This window comes from Oncorhynchus tshawytscha, linkage group LG16, assembly GCF_018296145.1.
Source record: "Oncorhynchus tshawytscha isolate Ot180627B linkage group LG16, Otsh_v2.0, whole genome shotgun sequence".
In the NCBI taxonomy this organism is placed as follows: Eukaryota; Metazoa; Chordata; class Actinopteri; order Salmoniformes; family Salmonidae; genus Oncorhynchus; species Oncorhynchus tshawytscha.
This window is the reverse complement of record NC_056444.1, coordinates 41,072,454-41,088,644: the sequence shown is the minus strand read 5'-3', so window position 1 is coordinate 41,088,644 and position 16,191 is coordinate 41,072,454. Positions and strand designations below refer to the sequence as shown.

At 41.6% G+C, this 16,191-nt stretch overlaps 1 pseudogene; it reads left to right on the top strand.

Annotated features, from left to right (window-relative positions):
* Positions 1-881: 881 nt before the first annotated feature.
* On the top strand, positions 882-15,721 carry LOC112216569 (annotated as a pseudogene).
* Positions 15,722-16,191: the final 470 nt, after the last annotated feature.

The window sequence follows — 16,191 nt, the reverse complement described above, 5'->3', positions numbered from 1 at the left end:
AGTATGACTCAGTAATCATCAGTACTGAAGCAATACAGAATAAAAGTGCACCAATTATAGACATCTACGGATATGATGACTGCTAAACATTTGAAAGATCTGTGCTTAAGTGCTTCAATCTGCTTCCTGTTGTCTGTGTATCTGTTGAACTTATTTGAACCGAGGACCTATCGTGCATCATATCCACTATGTAAATCACCGTGGGAACATTTTGGGCTGTAATAACAAGGTTTGACTTCCCATTTGCTTTCTCCTCTGATTAGCTGTAATTAGTGTTTAGAGCTCATGGATCCTTGGCATCCCTCAGGCTACCCAGAAGACTACAAACCGAGACTGAGACCCAGCATTTCCACTCACATCAGTTACAGCTTGTACATGCATTTCAGGACATACACAGAGTAGCCTATATTTACCTACATTACAGGATAGAGGGTAGGAAATATATCACCATATGTCATATTCATATGGCACAGCATATGATTGGTCACAGTGCATAATCACATAGCGTACATACAGGACATCATCTTTGTTAGAGGGTACTTTGTGTGGCTAATTATGAATGATTGGTTCTGTGCTGGAATGATATATTATTCATGGTCAATAACTTCCACAAAGAATATTATATAGTGTGATATAACTGATATGATAAAGATACTATTATTGTGATTTAAATCATGTAATAAGGAAATGGATGTCTGTATTTTCTTTGCGCACTTTACCTCTCACAGTTGTGGGCTAGTCCATGGTTACATCGAACAATATGGTTACGTGGGGACGCTATGCCTTGGGGTTATTGTCACTTCTCTGATGTCATATTTGGGCTCGATGGGGGGTTGTTGGGTAGGCTACTGAGCTGGAGTGACTCGAGTCTCCGCCGAGCCGCGGTGCTGTGATTGTTGCTCACATACTCCACTCTACAAAGTTTGGCGAGCCATAACCTTCTGAAATCCAACAGCAAATATATTTTTGTTCAGCAACAATTCCATATTCTACAAACACAAAAAAGGAACAGAAGGAACTAATATCCAGAGGGTAAGTTACCGAGGGCCCGGGTGGGTGTAATTACGCATTATGCATTACGTTTTAATTGTTAATATCACATTAAAAACAGGATTGATTTGACCTGTATATATATATATATATATATATATGAATTTGAACGGCATATAATAAAAAGTTGGTTTAATTTACAAACTATAATAATTTGACGCATATCTTCAACTTTCTTACCGTTATTTTTTCTTCGTTCGGGCTTACTTTACGCATAGCCAACAGCCAGTCAAAGGCATATGCACTTTTCTCCTTTTCGTTAGGTGGTCAAACATAACCAAAAATGGAAGCCACCCCGGTTGAAATTTTCAAAGCCGATAAGTGCCATTTGGCGCTCGGCGAAGAATGTTATATGAATTCTACTTCGCAGTCTGGATTTGCAGCAGGTCACAATCTGACTTTGGACTCTGACGGGGAAGAGGAGTCAATGTCCCCAATAATCCCCATTATCACAGCTGTGTACTCCGTGGTGTTTGTGGTGGGCTTGGTGGGCAACTGCCTCGTCATGTATGTTATCATCAGGTAAGGTTTATTTTAATTGATTTGCACACTCACCTCAATATTGCATTGATATCAATTGCCAATATATAGGCTATTGCCAAAGAGTTTAGGCAAATTAAGGGTTACACCAAGTATGCTAAAAATACAACATTTCAGTAAGATGCCCATGCAAACACCTTACCACATTTTCGCACACAAAATTAAACTAAAAAGTGAAGTTTTGAAACATTTGCAACACTTGTGAGCCACCCAGTGGCAGGTGCATGTTTAAACCTAATAGTACATGTACAATCACTATATGATTTGTTAGGCTTGATTATTTTTGTTTCAATCATAACATACTGTACAGTTCTATTGGAAGGAAAATACTTTTTTTTACTATTGGGACTATTTACAATTGGAATGCGACATCTGTTGGGGGCAATGTTGAAAAGTGTTCTAAATGTGTAAATGAAATGTGCCAAGCCTATGAGAAATAGTGTTCTTTGGGCAGAGAGAAAGCGCATTAATTGCATTTAAAACCAATGGCGCTCTATCATGTTGATAGGGTTGCTTGCACCTCGTTGGGTTTTATTTAAGGTGTGTAAAACAGATACAACAGTGCTGGTGTCATACGCAGTGCACCAACGGCTCACAAAGCACTCCAGACTAGAGACAATTACCTCAAATCAGATTGATTGCACATTATCTTCCGGTGAGCAGAATTCCGTATTTTAGACGTCCATGGATGTCTGCGTCAGAACATGCTCGTTGGGCTGTCATCCACAGGGCCTTTCCGTCACCTCGCCAAGTTAATTCCATTGATTAGTAAATAGCGATATACTCTCAGCTCTCTGTTTTATGTAGCCAGCTCAGTTTACAATTGATATATTTTTTTCATCTGATTGACTGATTTTTTCCCTTCTCATTAGACGGAAATGTGCTATCAGAGCGGTGATTTAATTGTCGTACAGGCCTAGATTCAATCAGATCGAGCGTTAACCATTGATAATCAGCATTGGCCAACATCCGCATAGCAGATGTTTTGGCCTTCCTTATTATCCCTACCGCGTTATATTTTCAAAACGGCAATGGTAAGTGTAGAATCTGTCGATGATAGGAATAATGACAGTGTGAAATGGGAGCATGTCCAAGGTATTGATCCAAAAAAGCAACAGTCTCAACTAACTTCTAGTGGATCATGTGTATGGTAACTGACCAATAGTCTATAACGCTATACTGTATGTAAAATGCATTCAGAAAGTATTCAGACCCCTTCCCTTATTCCACAATTTTACATTACAGCCTTATTCTAAAATGGATTAAATACATTTCCTCATCAATGTACAACAAAATACCCCATAATGACAAAGCCGAAAACAGGTTTTTAGAAATGTTTGCAAATTAATTTTAAAAAAACAAAAAAAACAGAGAAACCTTATTTAAATAAGCATTCAGACCCTTTTCTATGATACGAAATTGAGCTCAGGTGCATCCTGTTTCCATTGATCATCCTTCAGATGTTTCTACAACTTGATTGGAGTCCACCTGTGGTAAATTCAATTAATTGGACATGATTTGGAAAGGCACACACCTGTCTATACAGCGTCCCACAGTTGACAGTGCATGTCAGAGCAAAACTGAAGCCATGAGGTCAAAGGAATTGTCCGAAGAGCTCCGAGACGGGATTGTGTCGGCACAGATCTGGGGAAGGGTACCAAAAAATGTCTGCAGCATTGAAGGTCCCCAAGAACACAGTGGCCTCCAGCGATCTTAAATGGAAGAAGTTTGGAACCTCCAAGACTCTCCCTACAGCCAAACTGAACAATCGGGGGAGAAGGGCCTTGGTCAGGAAGGTGACCAAGAACCCGATGGTCACTCTGACAGAGCTCCAGAGCTCCTCTGTGGAGATGGGAAAACCTTCCAGAAGGACAACCATCCCTGCAGCACCACCAATCAGGCCTTTATGGTAGAGTGGCCAGATGGAAGCGATTCCTCAGTAAAAGGCACATGACAGCCCGCTTGGAGTTTGCCAAAAGGCACCTAAAGAACTCTCAGACCATGAGAAACAAGATTCTCTGGTCTGATGAAACCAAGATTGAACTCTTTGGCCTGAATGCCAAGCATCACATCTGGAGGAAACCTTGCACCATCCCTACAGTGAAGTATGGAAGTATGGTGTGGGGATGTTTTTCAGGGACTGGGAGACTAGTCAGGATTAGAGGGAAAGATGAACGGCGCAAAGTACAAAGAGATCCTTGATTAAAACCTGCTCCAGGGAGCACGTGATGCCGCGGAGCTGAGCAGACGTTGACAAACCGAGCTCTTCAAAGTTATTCCATTATTACCTAAATAACAACATTGAAACAATATTCTAACATCGGCTGATAAATTGTCAAAAACTTACCTTCCCAAAGAGCCATGGACCTCCGGCTGAGAGGCAAGAAGGACGACCTAAACGTTGTTGATTCTCAAGATAACGCTACAGCTAGCAAGATTAGCATTAGCCCTCATAACTCAGATGACAGTTTCAGCCTCTTGCGAGCCTGCCGACATGCTTGCTACTCTCCTCTGGGAAATTCAGGATGGTAACAAAGGTCTTTCTCTGAAAATTGACAAGAAATCGGCTGAACTCCATTCTTCCATTGACAACCTGAAATCCTCCATGAATGATCTCCTTTTGAGAACGACTGAGGCTGAGTTACGCATTAGCACAGTTGAGGATACCATCACTCGACATGACCAGATTCTGATACAACTGCAAAAGGACAATGCCTACCTCAAAAACAAGGTAGACCAGATGGAGAACCAGAACAGACGTAGTAATATCCGTGTGGTGGGATTGAAAGAGGACAGCGAGGGCCGTGACCCGGTCCGTTTCTTCACTCAATGGATCCCGGATGTCCTAGGCATAATCAACGTCACTAAGCCATTGGAAATCGAACGCACCCACAGAACATCAGCACCGAAACCCCAGCCAGATGAGCCTCCACGAGCCATCCTGATCAGGTTCCTCCATTTCCAGGACAGAGAGAAGATACTGCAACTCGCAAGAGCCAAAGAGGACATCACCATCGATGGCAAGAGGGTCAGCCTTTTCCCGGATATGAGCGCGGATCTCGCCAGACGTCGCAAGCATTTCAGACCTGCCACCAAAGCACTGAAGGAGAAGAACATCACCCGCTACCTCATCCACCCTGAGTGGATGAAAGTTCAGTACAAAGGCCGAAGCCATCTCTTCAACACACCGGGAGAAGTGCTCACTTTTCTCAAAGAACTGAACCACTTCTGAATCAGGATGGTCTCTCTGGGGGATAAGATACAGTTTGTTTGTTTTTTCTTTTCTGTGCTGTCCTGGGACTGGACTGCTGATATCTTCTTGGAATTTGAATCCGTTTACCCCGCTATCCGGTCGCTATAATTGATTTGTACTTTTTCAACTAACTGTTTTTTTCCCGGGCTGAGTCCTATTACATTTACAGGAGAGTATATTTTGGTTTAGTCAATATCCACTAGGCGAAGCAAATTAGTGGGCTTAGGCCCACTGCTTTCCCCCCCATTTATGTTTCTCCTCTCCTGAAAAGAGACTCAAGCAGCCCTTACTGTGTGTGGGCAGTAAATATTCAGCCATAAATGTCTATTCACAACGTTTGTTTTCAACTTAGAGAGCTTGCAGGTTTTAGTTTACGCCAAGGTTTAGCACTTGAGCAAGATGGATAGCGAGCAACAACGTATCTCTACAATTGTATTCGTGTTTGATTGTTGGGATTGTGGTTCTACAATTGGGGTGGATGGGGTTTCTGTTTTTGTTTCTTTTTCCATGTTTTTTGTTGTTTCTTTCCTAAAGAGACACATAGGTCACTTCAGTGTTCATACTAAAGTTGAAATATTACCTGACTATTTACATACGAGAGATTCCCATTCGGTTATATATTTGCAATACAACCTATGCTTATTCCAAAAAGTCTTAAAGGTCTTAACAGCACGAATAAGAGGAAAAGAGTCTATACATACCTTAAGAAATTAAAGGCTGACATTGTGTTTTTACAAGAAACACATCTTACAGCCAGTGAACACAAGAAATTGAAGAGGGAATGGGTAGGACAATTTTTTGCATCCTCTTTTATTAACCCCAAAGCAAGAGGAACTGCAATTTTGATAAGTAGACACATCCCCTTCTGCGTCAACAACACCATCTCTGATCCCTCGGGCAGGTTTGTTTTGGCAGGGGCATATGATTTCAGAGTCTTGGACCCTATTGAATATTTATGCTCCTAACTTCGATGACCATATGTCTTCCTTCAGGCTGCTCAACCAGGATAGCTACTGGCTGGAGGAGATTTACATTTTTGTTTAGATACAGTTCTTGATAGGTCCTCTGATAAAGCCTCACTTCTTACCAAAGCCGGCAAGCTCACCATGCAATTCATGAAAGATCTTAATTTGCTAGACATCTGGAGACAGTTGCACCCACTGGATAGGGACTACTCTTTTTATTCACACCCACACAACACACACACGCATAGATAACTTTTTACTATCGACCCAACTGTTTCATAGAGTGTTAGATATCGAGTATCTCCCCAGATTGCTTAGTGACCATTCTTCTATGGTATTATCAATCTTCATTCCTACCAAGGTAAATGGGGCATATAGATGGAGACTAAATTCTAAACTCCTGAAGCAACCTGAATTTTGTGCATTCATCAAGGAGCAGATCAATATTTTTTACTTTGACAAACAAACCCTCCGCTCCTGACAGTTTCATTCTTTGGGACACATTGAAAGCCTATCTGAGGGGACAGATAACAGATAAAGGGTTGAAGAGAAAACACGGTGTGGAACTGAATGTCCTTGAATCTGAAATCTCAGAGCTAGAGAAAACCTACCAAAGAGGCCCGGCTAAAGATCTATACAGGCTTTTGGTAAATAGAAAACTGAAATATAATACTCTGAACACATATCAAGCTGAGAGGGCCCTCACTAAATCAAAACAGTGTTACTACGAGCTTGGAGAGAAAGCACACAAAGTATTGGCATGGCAACTGAAAGCAAAGAAAAGTAAGAGGACAATTAATGCTATAAAAACTCTTACTAATGAGATATCTTTCGCCCCTACTGAAATTAATGATACTTTTAAGAAATACTATGGAGACCTCTACACTTCCCAATCAAGCGATGATCTATCAGAGATCGACTCCTTTCCCTCCTCTCTCAACCTCCCATGCCTGGCAGAGGAAGACAGAGAGCGCCTGAGTGAACAGTTCTCAGTTCCTGAATTGTTGGAGGCCATTAAATCCTTACCTTCTAATAAATCTCCTGGGAAGGATGGCTTCCCTCCAGAGTTCTATAAAGAATTTAGGGAGCTGTTGGTCCCCTACCTTTATGGAGGTACTTAAAAAGCCAGGGAGGACAACTGCTTTCCAGAGTCTTTCTCTCAAGCAGTGATTACTGTGCTTCACAAGAAAGGGAAAACCCTGATAAAGTGCGCATCCTATAGACCAATCTCTCTCCTTAACACAGATTGTCAACTGGTCACCAAGATGCTATCTAAGTGACTGGAGTCATGTCTTCCCCTGTTGGTCAACCCGGATCAGACTGGCTTCATAATTAATAGATTGTCCTCCAATCTCAGGTGCTTTGATATAATTCACCTTGCTAACAAAAACAAAATACCTAGTGTCGCAGTCTCCCTCGACAACGAAAAGGCCTTTGATAGGGTTGAATGGCCATACCTCTTTCGCGTCTTGGAAAAGTTTGGTTTAGGTACCGTGTTTGTACATTTAATAAAATCACTCTACAAATCTCCTAAAGCTAGGATTGCTATCAATGGGATTACTTCCTCCTCTTTCCCTCTCTATAGGGGGAACAGACAAGGTTGCCCATTTAGCCCCCACCTCTTTGCCCTCACCATCGAACCATTGGCTGAGGCTATTAGAACGTGCCCTGACATACATGGCTTTGAGGTGGGCCCCCATACCCATAAGTTATCACACTTTGCGGACGACCTTATCTTATTTCTAACGAACCCAGAACATTCCCTCTCTCACTTGCAGATCCTACTACGGTGTTGTAGTTCTTTCTCTGGATATAAGGTCAATTTTGATAGAAGTGAAAACTTACCGTTGTCTGTCTTTGACCACCATACCATCAAGCACAAGTTTACTTTTAGATGGTCGCCTATGGGCTTCACATATTTGGGCATAATGGTGGATGATAACCTGAAGAACCTATCCCCTTACACTTGTGTCTATAAGGTAGTAGTTTTGGAATTGTTAGCTAGATTACTTGTTGGTTATTACTGCATTGTCGGAACTAGAAGCACAAGCATTTCGCTACACTCGCATTAACATCGGCTAACCATGTGTATGTGACAAATAAAATTTTATTTTATTTGATTTGGATTTGGGTTTATAAATTCAATCTGGCCGGCTTGTTGCAAAAAGTGGAGGGTAACCTGTGTAAATGGATGGACTTGCCTCTCACTCTACTGGGTAGAATCAATGTAATTAAAATGAAGGTCCTGCCCAGATTTCTATATTTGTTTCTAGCCCTGTGCCCGCAGCATTCTTTTCCTCTCTCGACAAGCTGACCAGGCGGTTTATCTGGCATGGCAAAACCCCTACGGTTGGCCTGGATAAACTGACCCTTGATTACGGTCAAGGGGGCTTAAGCCTCCCCAATTTTATAATATACTACTGGGCTGCACAGTCTAGGTTTCTGGCAATGGTCCCACTCCCTCATGATTGAACATTGAAAAGTTTGAGGTAAATGATGACACTGGGGCAGAATTGTTTTACAAATGGGACAGAAAATCTATAAAAACCATCACCGACAACCCTTTAATCATACATTCTGTCCTGGCATGGTGCAAACGGCATGAGCTGTTCAGACGGGAGGGATTTCTTTCCCCTAAAACCCCTTCATGGAACAATAGATTGATTCCTATGTTTTTCCAGAATAGTAACTTTAGACCATGGTCTGTGTCACTCTTCTGCAGAATTGTTATGAGGAAGGAGTTCTTATGTCTTTTGATCAGCTGAAACAGAAATACCACTTGCCTAACAGGGACTTCTTTAGCTACCTACAACTACGAAACGTTATTAGAGTGACTCTCAAGGACAATGGAACCTACCTAAGATGTCACCTATTGAACAACTCTGCCACGCAGACCAACCACTGTTCAAGACCATTTCCCGTGTTTACAATGCTCTTATGTCAGGATTAACACTGTCTGAGCTAGATAAACCCTGACTTAGATGGGAAAAAGATCTGGGTATTAATCTTGATGAGGGTCTATGGAGTGACCTATGCAGGGATGGTGTTACATCCACATTGAACTCCAGATACAGACTGATCCAGTTTAATTTTCTCCATCAGCTCTATCACCCCATCTAGACTGCACAAGTTCAACCCTGATATCTCCTCCCTGTGTTTTAGATGTGGCTCAGATGAAGGAACATTCCTCCATTCCACTTGGCAGTGTTCAAAACTACACAGATTCTGGAAGGGGGTATGCGATGCCATATCCTCAATTCACGGGGTTGCATTCCCTTTAGACCCGGAGGTCTGTGTACCGGGTAACTTTACTAACTCGAATCTTAGGCAAAGCCATACTATAAAGCTAACAGAAATATTGCTAGCGATTGCCAAGAAATGTAGTGCCTTGAAATGGAAATCGGATTCCCCCCTGCCAGTTGCAATGTGGCTATCGGAAGTTAATAGTTATATCCCAATGGAGAAAATCACTTACTGCTTAAGTTAGAGACATTTTACAGAATTTGGCAACCTTTTATTGACTATATGGAGAATCTCCCCCCACATCACATTGATTGAATCTCTATATAATCCTCACATAATGTTTCACACGTAATGTATAATATGTAGAGTACGGCAGGTATATGATCCAATATCTCATTATTATTATTTTTAATTTGACTCTTTATTATGACTTATTTATTGTATGTTTGTATATACAGTATATATAAAAAAATACACTTGTCTGTTACTGTCACTTTGTCATAGTGTTGTCTAATATCTTTTCACTTTTGTTTTGAATGTTCTTAATTGGAAAATGCAAAAATAAAATATATTTAAAAAAATAAATAAAAACCTGCTCCAGGACACTTGAGACCTCATACTAATGTGAAGGTTTTACTGTCCAACAGGACAACGACCCTAAGCACACAGCCAAGACAACGCAGGAGTGGCTTCGGGACAAGTCTTTGAATGTCCTTGAGTGGCCCAGCCAGAGCTCGGAGTTGGACACAATCAAACATCTCTGGAGAGACCTGAAAATAGCTGTGCAGCAATGCTCCCCATCCAACCTGACAGAGCTTGAGAGGATCTTTAGAGAAGAATGGGAGAAACTCCCCAAATACAGGCGTGTCAAGCTTGTAGCGTCATACCCAAGAAGACTTGGCTGTAATTGCTGCCAAAGGTGCTTCAACAAAGTACAGAGTAAAGGGTCTGAGTACTTATGTAAATATCATATCAAACATTTCTAAAAACCCATTTATGCTTTGTCATTGTGGGGTATTGTGTGTAGATTCAACAGGGGAAAATATATTCAATCCATTTTAGAATAAGGCTGTAACATAACAAAATGTGGAAAAAGTCAGGGGGTCTGAATACCTTCCGAATGCACTGTATATATGGCTATAGCCATTTTAGATCTTAAAGATTATCTGGGATTCAAACAACAACAAACGGCCACCCAACCCCTTTATGGGGTAAACAGCTGAGGAATGGGGCTTGAGAAATGTAACCACACTCATATGAGAGAGAGTGATGGATGCAAGGACTGACCATCCATGAGATCAGCATTTTTTGTTTTGAAGCTTAGACAGTTGAGACAGCTACTGACAGTTGAATTAAACTTTTGAGACATTTATAAGTCGTCCTATTTTCTTCAAGAATCAATGGCTATATTCACTGAGTGTATGAAACACTAGGAACACCTTCCTAATATTGAGTTGCACCCCCTTTTGCCCTAAGAACAGCCTCAATGGACTCTACAAGGTGTCTAAAGAGTTCCACAGGGATGCTGGCCCATGTTGACTCCAACGCTTCCCACAGTTGTGTGAAGTTGGCTGAATGTTCTTTGGGTGGTGGACCATTCTTGATCCGTGAAAAACCCAGCAGCATTGCAGTTCTTGACACACTCAAACCAGTGCGCCTGGCACCTACCACCTACTACCATACCCATTTTAAAAGCACATGATTTGTCTTGCCCATTCACCCTGTGAATGGCACACATACACAATCCACGTCTCAACTGTCTCAAGGCTTAAACATCATTATTGTCTCCTCCCTTCATCTACACTTTTTGAAGTGGATTAAATAGGTGACATCAATAAGGGATCATTGCTTTCACCTGGATTCACTTGGTCAGTCTATGTCATGGAAAGAGCATGTTTGTACACTCAGTGTATAATGTATTTGAAAGTCAAAACATGTATTTACTAATCGCAGATTGCCACTTTAAAGTATAAATTGTTTAATGTAGATCACTTACGTGTTTGGGACACCATTTAAAAGTATGACAGCTGCTAAGCTAGCCCTGCCAAGTGTCATTTTCTCCCCTAGTTACAGATATAGTTTTTCAGAGATATCAAAAGACCTTGTATGATCATTTTGTATTACTTTTAGTCTGCCCCATGTTGTTGGGACTATCAATAGAAATGAAAATCACCAGGTCAGAGGATGGCAAGATAGACGCTTATTCCTGCGGACGAATGACAAAATCGCCCTCTAGTGGCCTCATGGGTGGAACGTTAGTCATATTGTTCATAATTAATATAAATAAATAAATAAATAAATTCATTATTTATTTTTTAAATGCTGAAAATCCAGTATTTCTCTGTCTCAGTCTTTTGTGATGTATATCATGTCTAATATTTGGATAAAAACTCAAAATGTAATACATTTCAACTCTCTATCTGACATGGTACATGTGTATTCTTTTTTAAAGACCATAACCTGTGTGTGAGGTGTATACTTTTGTGTCAATGTAGATCTGTTTAAGACTACCAAGAAATCCTCTGTGTGACCCTGATTTAGCCCACTGCAGTAAAAGGTTTAACAGATGGAAAAGTTTTCCTTTGGGTTTCATTTCGTTCTTTCATCAGCTGTCGATAACAATAATTGCCTGGGTTCAAAAACCATTCGAAATCTTTCAAATACTGTTGGCATTTGCTCTAGTCTAGACTTTTTCAAACCTCTCCACGGGGACCCACAGCCATTCTATGTACAGTGCCTTCAGAAAGTATTCCTACACCTTGACTTATTCCACATTCTGTTGTTATAGCCTGAGTTCAAAATGGTTGAAATGTATATTTTATCTACACACAATACTCCATAATGACAAAGTGAAAACAGAAGTGTTTGCTAATTTATTGAAAATGAAATACAGAAACACAGCATCTCATTTACATAAGTATTCACACCACTGAGTCAATGCATTTTAGAATCACTTTTGGCAGCGATTGCAGCTGAGTCTTTCAGGGTAAGTCTAAGAGCGTGGCACACCTGGATTGTACAATATTTGCACATTTGAGTCATTCTTCAAGCTCTGTCAAGTTGGTTGTTGGTCATTGCTAGACAGCCATTTTCAAGTCTTGCCATTGATTTTCAAGCCAATTTAAGTAAAAACTGTAACTAGACCACTCTCGAACGTTCAATGTTGTCTTGGTAAGCAACTCCAGTGTATATTTGGCCTTGTGTTTTAGGTTACTGTTCTGCTGAAAGGTGAATTCATCTCCCAGTGTCTGGTGAAAAGCAGACTTAACCAGGTTTTCTTCTATGATTTTTCCTCTGCTTAGCTCCATTCCGTTTCTTTTTTATCCTGAAAAACTCCCCAGTCCTTAACGATTACATTCATAGCCATAACATGATGCAGCCACCACTATGCTTGAAAATATGGAGAGTGGTACTCAGTAATGTGTTGTATTGGATTTGCCCCAAACTTAACACTTTGTATTCAGGATAAAAAGTGAATTGCTTTGCCACATTTTTTGCAGTATTCCTTTAGTGCCTTGTTGCAAACAGGATGCATGTTTTGGAATATTTTTATTCTGTACAGGCTTCTTTCTTTCTTTCACTGTCAATTAGGTTAGTATTGTGGACTAACTACAATGTTGTTGATCCATCCTCAGTTTTCTCCTAGCACAGCCATTCAACTCAGTAACTACTTTAAAGTCACCATTGTTTTCATGGTGCAATCCTTGAGCGGTTTCCTTCCTCTCCGGCAACTGAGTTAGGAAGGACTCATGTATCTTTGCAGTGACTGGGTTTATTGATACAATATTCAAAGTGTAATTAATTTTGTATTACCCATCTACCAATAGGTGCCCTTCTTTGAAAATTGGAAAACCTCCCCTGTCTTTGAAAATCACTGCTCGACTAAGGGACCTTACAGATAATTGTATGTGTGGGGCACAGAGATGAGGTAGTCATTCAAAAATCATGTTAAACTATTATTGCACAAAGAGTGAGTCCATGCAACTTATTATTTGACATGCACATTTTTTTTTTACTACTGAACTTATTTAGGATTGCCATAACAAAGGGGCTGAGTACCTACTGACTCAAGACATTACAGCTTCACATTTTTTATTAATTTGTAAAAAATTCTAAAAACATAACTCCACTTTGACATTATGGCGTATTGTGTGTAGGCCACTGGCACAAAATCTCAATCTAATAAAAATGAAATACAGGCTGTAAACAATAAAATTCAAGGTGTGTGAATAAAGTGGGTGGATCATCGGCGATGGGTGTAACATCAGCCCTCTTTGATTGGTTAGACTGTTTTGATTGAGCGGCCTTGTTTTTAGTTTCTAAACGTGTTTTCATTGGTCAGTTCCTGTGTGGTGATACTGATGCTTTGTCAGGACAGTTGCAGTCACGCAAAATGGTCTCTAAATTCTGCCCATTTAGCTGTTCGCTTTCCATACACCCACTTGTGTTGATACGCCTGTATATGTTGACACACACATGTTCCGGCAGCCATGTTGACTTCCAGTTACCCATGAGTCAAATGTCTGGGGGTCCCTGAGGAGAGATTTGAAAAAGACTGCTCTAGTCTGCCAGATGGACGAGGTTAGCACTCATCACTATTCTATTCTTTCCACTGTGCCATGCAGGCAAGCTCAATCAAGCCCAGATAGATGATTTCAAATAGTATTTAAACTCAGGTATAGACCTTACACATTCTACCCTACATTCTTTACTCTATGCTGTTTTTGAAACAGGTATACAAAGATGAAGACGGCCACCAACATTTACATATTCAACCTGGCTCTGGCCGACGCCCTGGTCACCACGACAATGCCTTTCCAGAGCACTGACTACCTGTTGAACTCGTGGCCGTTTGGCGAGGTGGTGTGTAAGGTGTTCATATCCATCGACTACTACAACATGTTCACCAGCATCTTCACCCTGACCATGATGAGTGTTGACCGCTATGTGGCCGTGTGCCACCCGGTCAAAGCCCTGGATTTCCGAACACCCATCAATGCCAAGATGATCAACGTGTGTATCTGGATGCTGTCGTCGGCAGCCGGGATACCAGCACTGCTACTGGGGGGCACCCAGACCAACAATGGTGAGAAAGCATGCAGACACCCACACAGTCATGAAGCAAGCACACAAAAGAATGCATGCGCATGGATCCACACACGCACACATTTCCGAAGAGAACGTCATGAAAATTTTATGCACAGTTTGCGCTGGTTACTTCATGCCTCTGTTTGAGTGAATCAATGTGCAGAAGTGCCCATCTAATCTCAGAACATTTCGGTCCTATTTTGTAGAGGGGAAGAATGATCAATCTAAGCCATGAGCTTGCCATTATCTTTAAACCATATATTATTGTTTCTAAGCTGTGAATAAGTGGGAAAAAGTGGAAGTTCCCTTTTGAGTTTACATTAGGCATTCCATAACAGCACCGCAGAGTGAGAGGTGAACCAGACACAAAGGGAAATGTATGTGTTCTCAGAACACTTTGTATGAGCCTAGGTGCATTTCATCGGTGCTCTCTCTTTCTCGACCTACTCTCTCCTCTCTCTTTCTCTTCTCCCATCTCTCTCCCTCTAGACACCACGGAGTGTGCCTTACAATTCCCGGAGCCATACGTGTACTGGGACACTCTGATGAAGATCTGTGTGTTTGTGTTTGCCTTCGTGGTGCCCGTGCTCATCATCACCGTGTGCTACTCCCTGATGGTGCTACGACTCAAGAGCGTGCGTCTCCTCTCGGGCTCCCGGGAGAAGGACCGCAACCTGCGACGCATCACCCGCCTGGTCATGGTGGTGGTGGTGGTATTCGTAGTGTGCTGGACGCCCATCCACATCTTCATCCTGGTCAAGGCGCTGGTGAGCGTTCCAGAGACCACCGCCGTCATGGCCGCCTACTTCTTCTGTGTAGCCCTGGGCTACACCAACAGCAGCCTCAACCCCGTCCTCTATGCATTCCTGGATGAGAACTTCAAGAGATGCTTCAGGGACTTCTGCGTCCCGACAAAGCTGAAGAAGGTGGACAAGAGGTTGGGTAAAAAAGGCACCGTAAGGTCCCCGGAGGCCCCAGTTTCACTGGAGAACCCACACGGGACTAGAAAGCCGGCATGACTAGCCATGGAAGTGTCTTTCATTTCTCAAGTTGGAAAGGAAGACTCTAATGATCTGGGCCTAACCCAGGCGATATCAGGAATGTGAGCGCAGCAGTGCTACTGTTCCTTTGTAAATAGCTCAGACTAGATGACTGATGTTCCATTGTTTCTCTTTCAGTTATTTGTTTCTATCTCACAATGGGGATTCGCTAGAATCACCTATTCTCGGAAGAACCTATCAAAAGTGGTTGTTGGAGACCGAGCCATAGAGTGGTGAATGAGGTGAGCACCTCAAGGCTAACTTGGCTATCTCACTGAGAGCCAAGCTAAACTCAATAGCAGATCCTACCTGCAACACGGTAGCATTGCTAGCTCCCTTCTCTCGTCTAGTGCCCCCACTTAGTTTCCTTCGGTCAGCACTGAGCTAGCCACACCACACCTTCACCAAGAGGTAGCTGCAAGCTAACACCCCACTAGCCTTGGGTTTAGCGTACTACTGTGCTCATTATTGCTATCTGTTAGCCACAAGGCTTCTAACTAGCTAGCTTATTACACTGTTTACATGAGCTACTATTTCCTTGCCACCAGCCGCAAGGCTTCTAATTAGCTAGCCTCTGCCATCTACATGTTGTTCTTACAAACGGTGTTGCTTTGTCCATCTAGCAAGCCCTAGCAAGTTCCAAAAAGTAAAAAAACAGGTTTTAATATATGAAATATCAGAACAAGCAATATCAGAAGGAGCAATGTCAATAGAGTCTGAAATATATATATATATATATACACACACAGTTGAAGTTTACATACACCTTATCCAAATACATTTAAACTCAGTTTTTCACAAATCCTGACAATTCCTGTCTTAGGTCAGTTAGAATCACCACTTTATTTTAAGAATGTGAAATGTCAGAATAATAGTAAAGAGAATGCTTTATTTCAGCTTATATTTATTTCATCACATTCCCAGTGGGTCATAGGTTTACATACACTCAATTAGTATTTGGTAGCATTGCCTTTAAATTGTTTCACTTGGGTCAACTGTTTCGGGTAGCCTT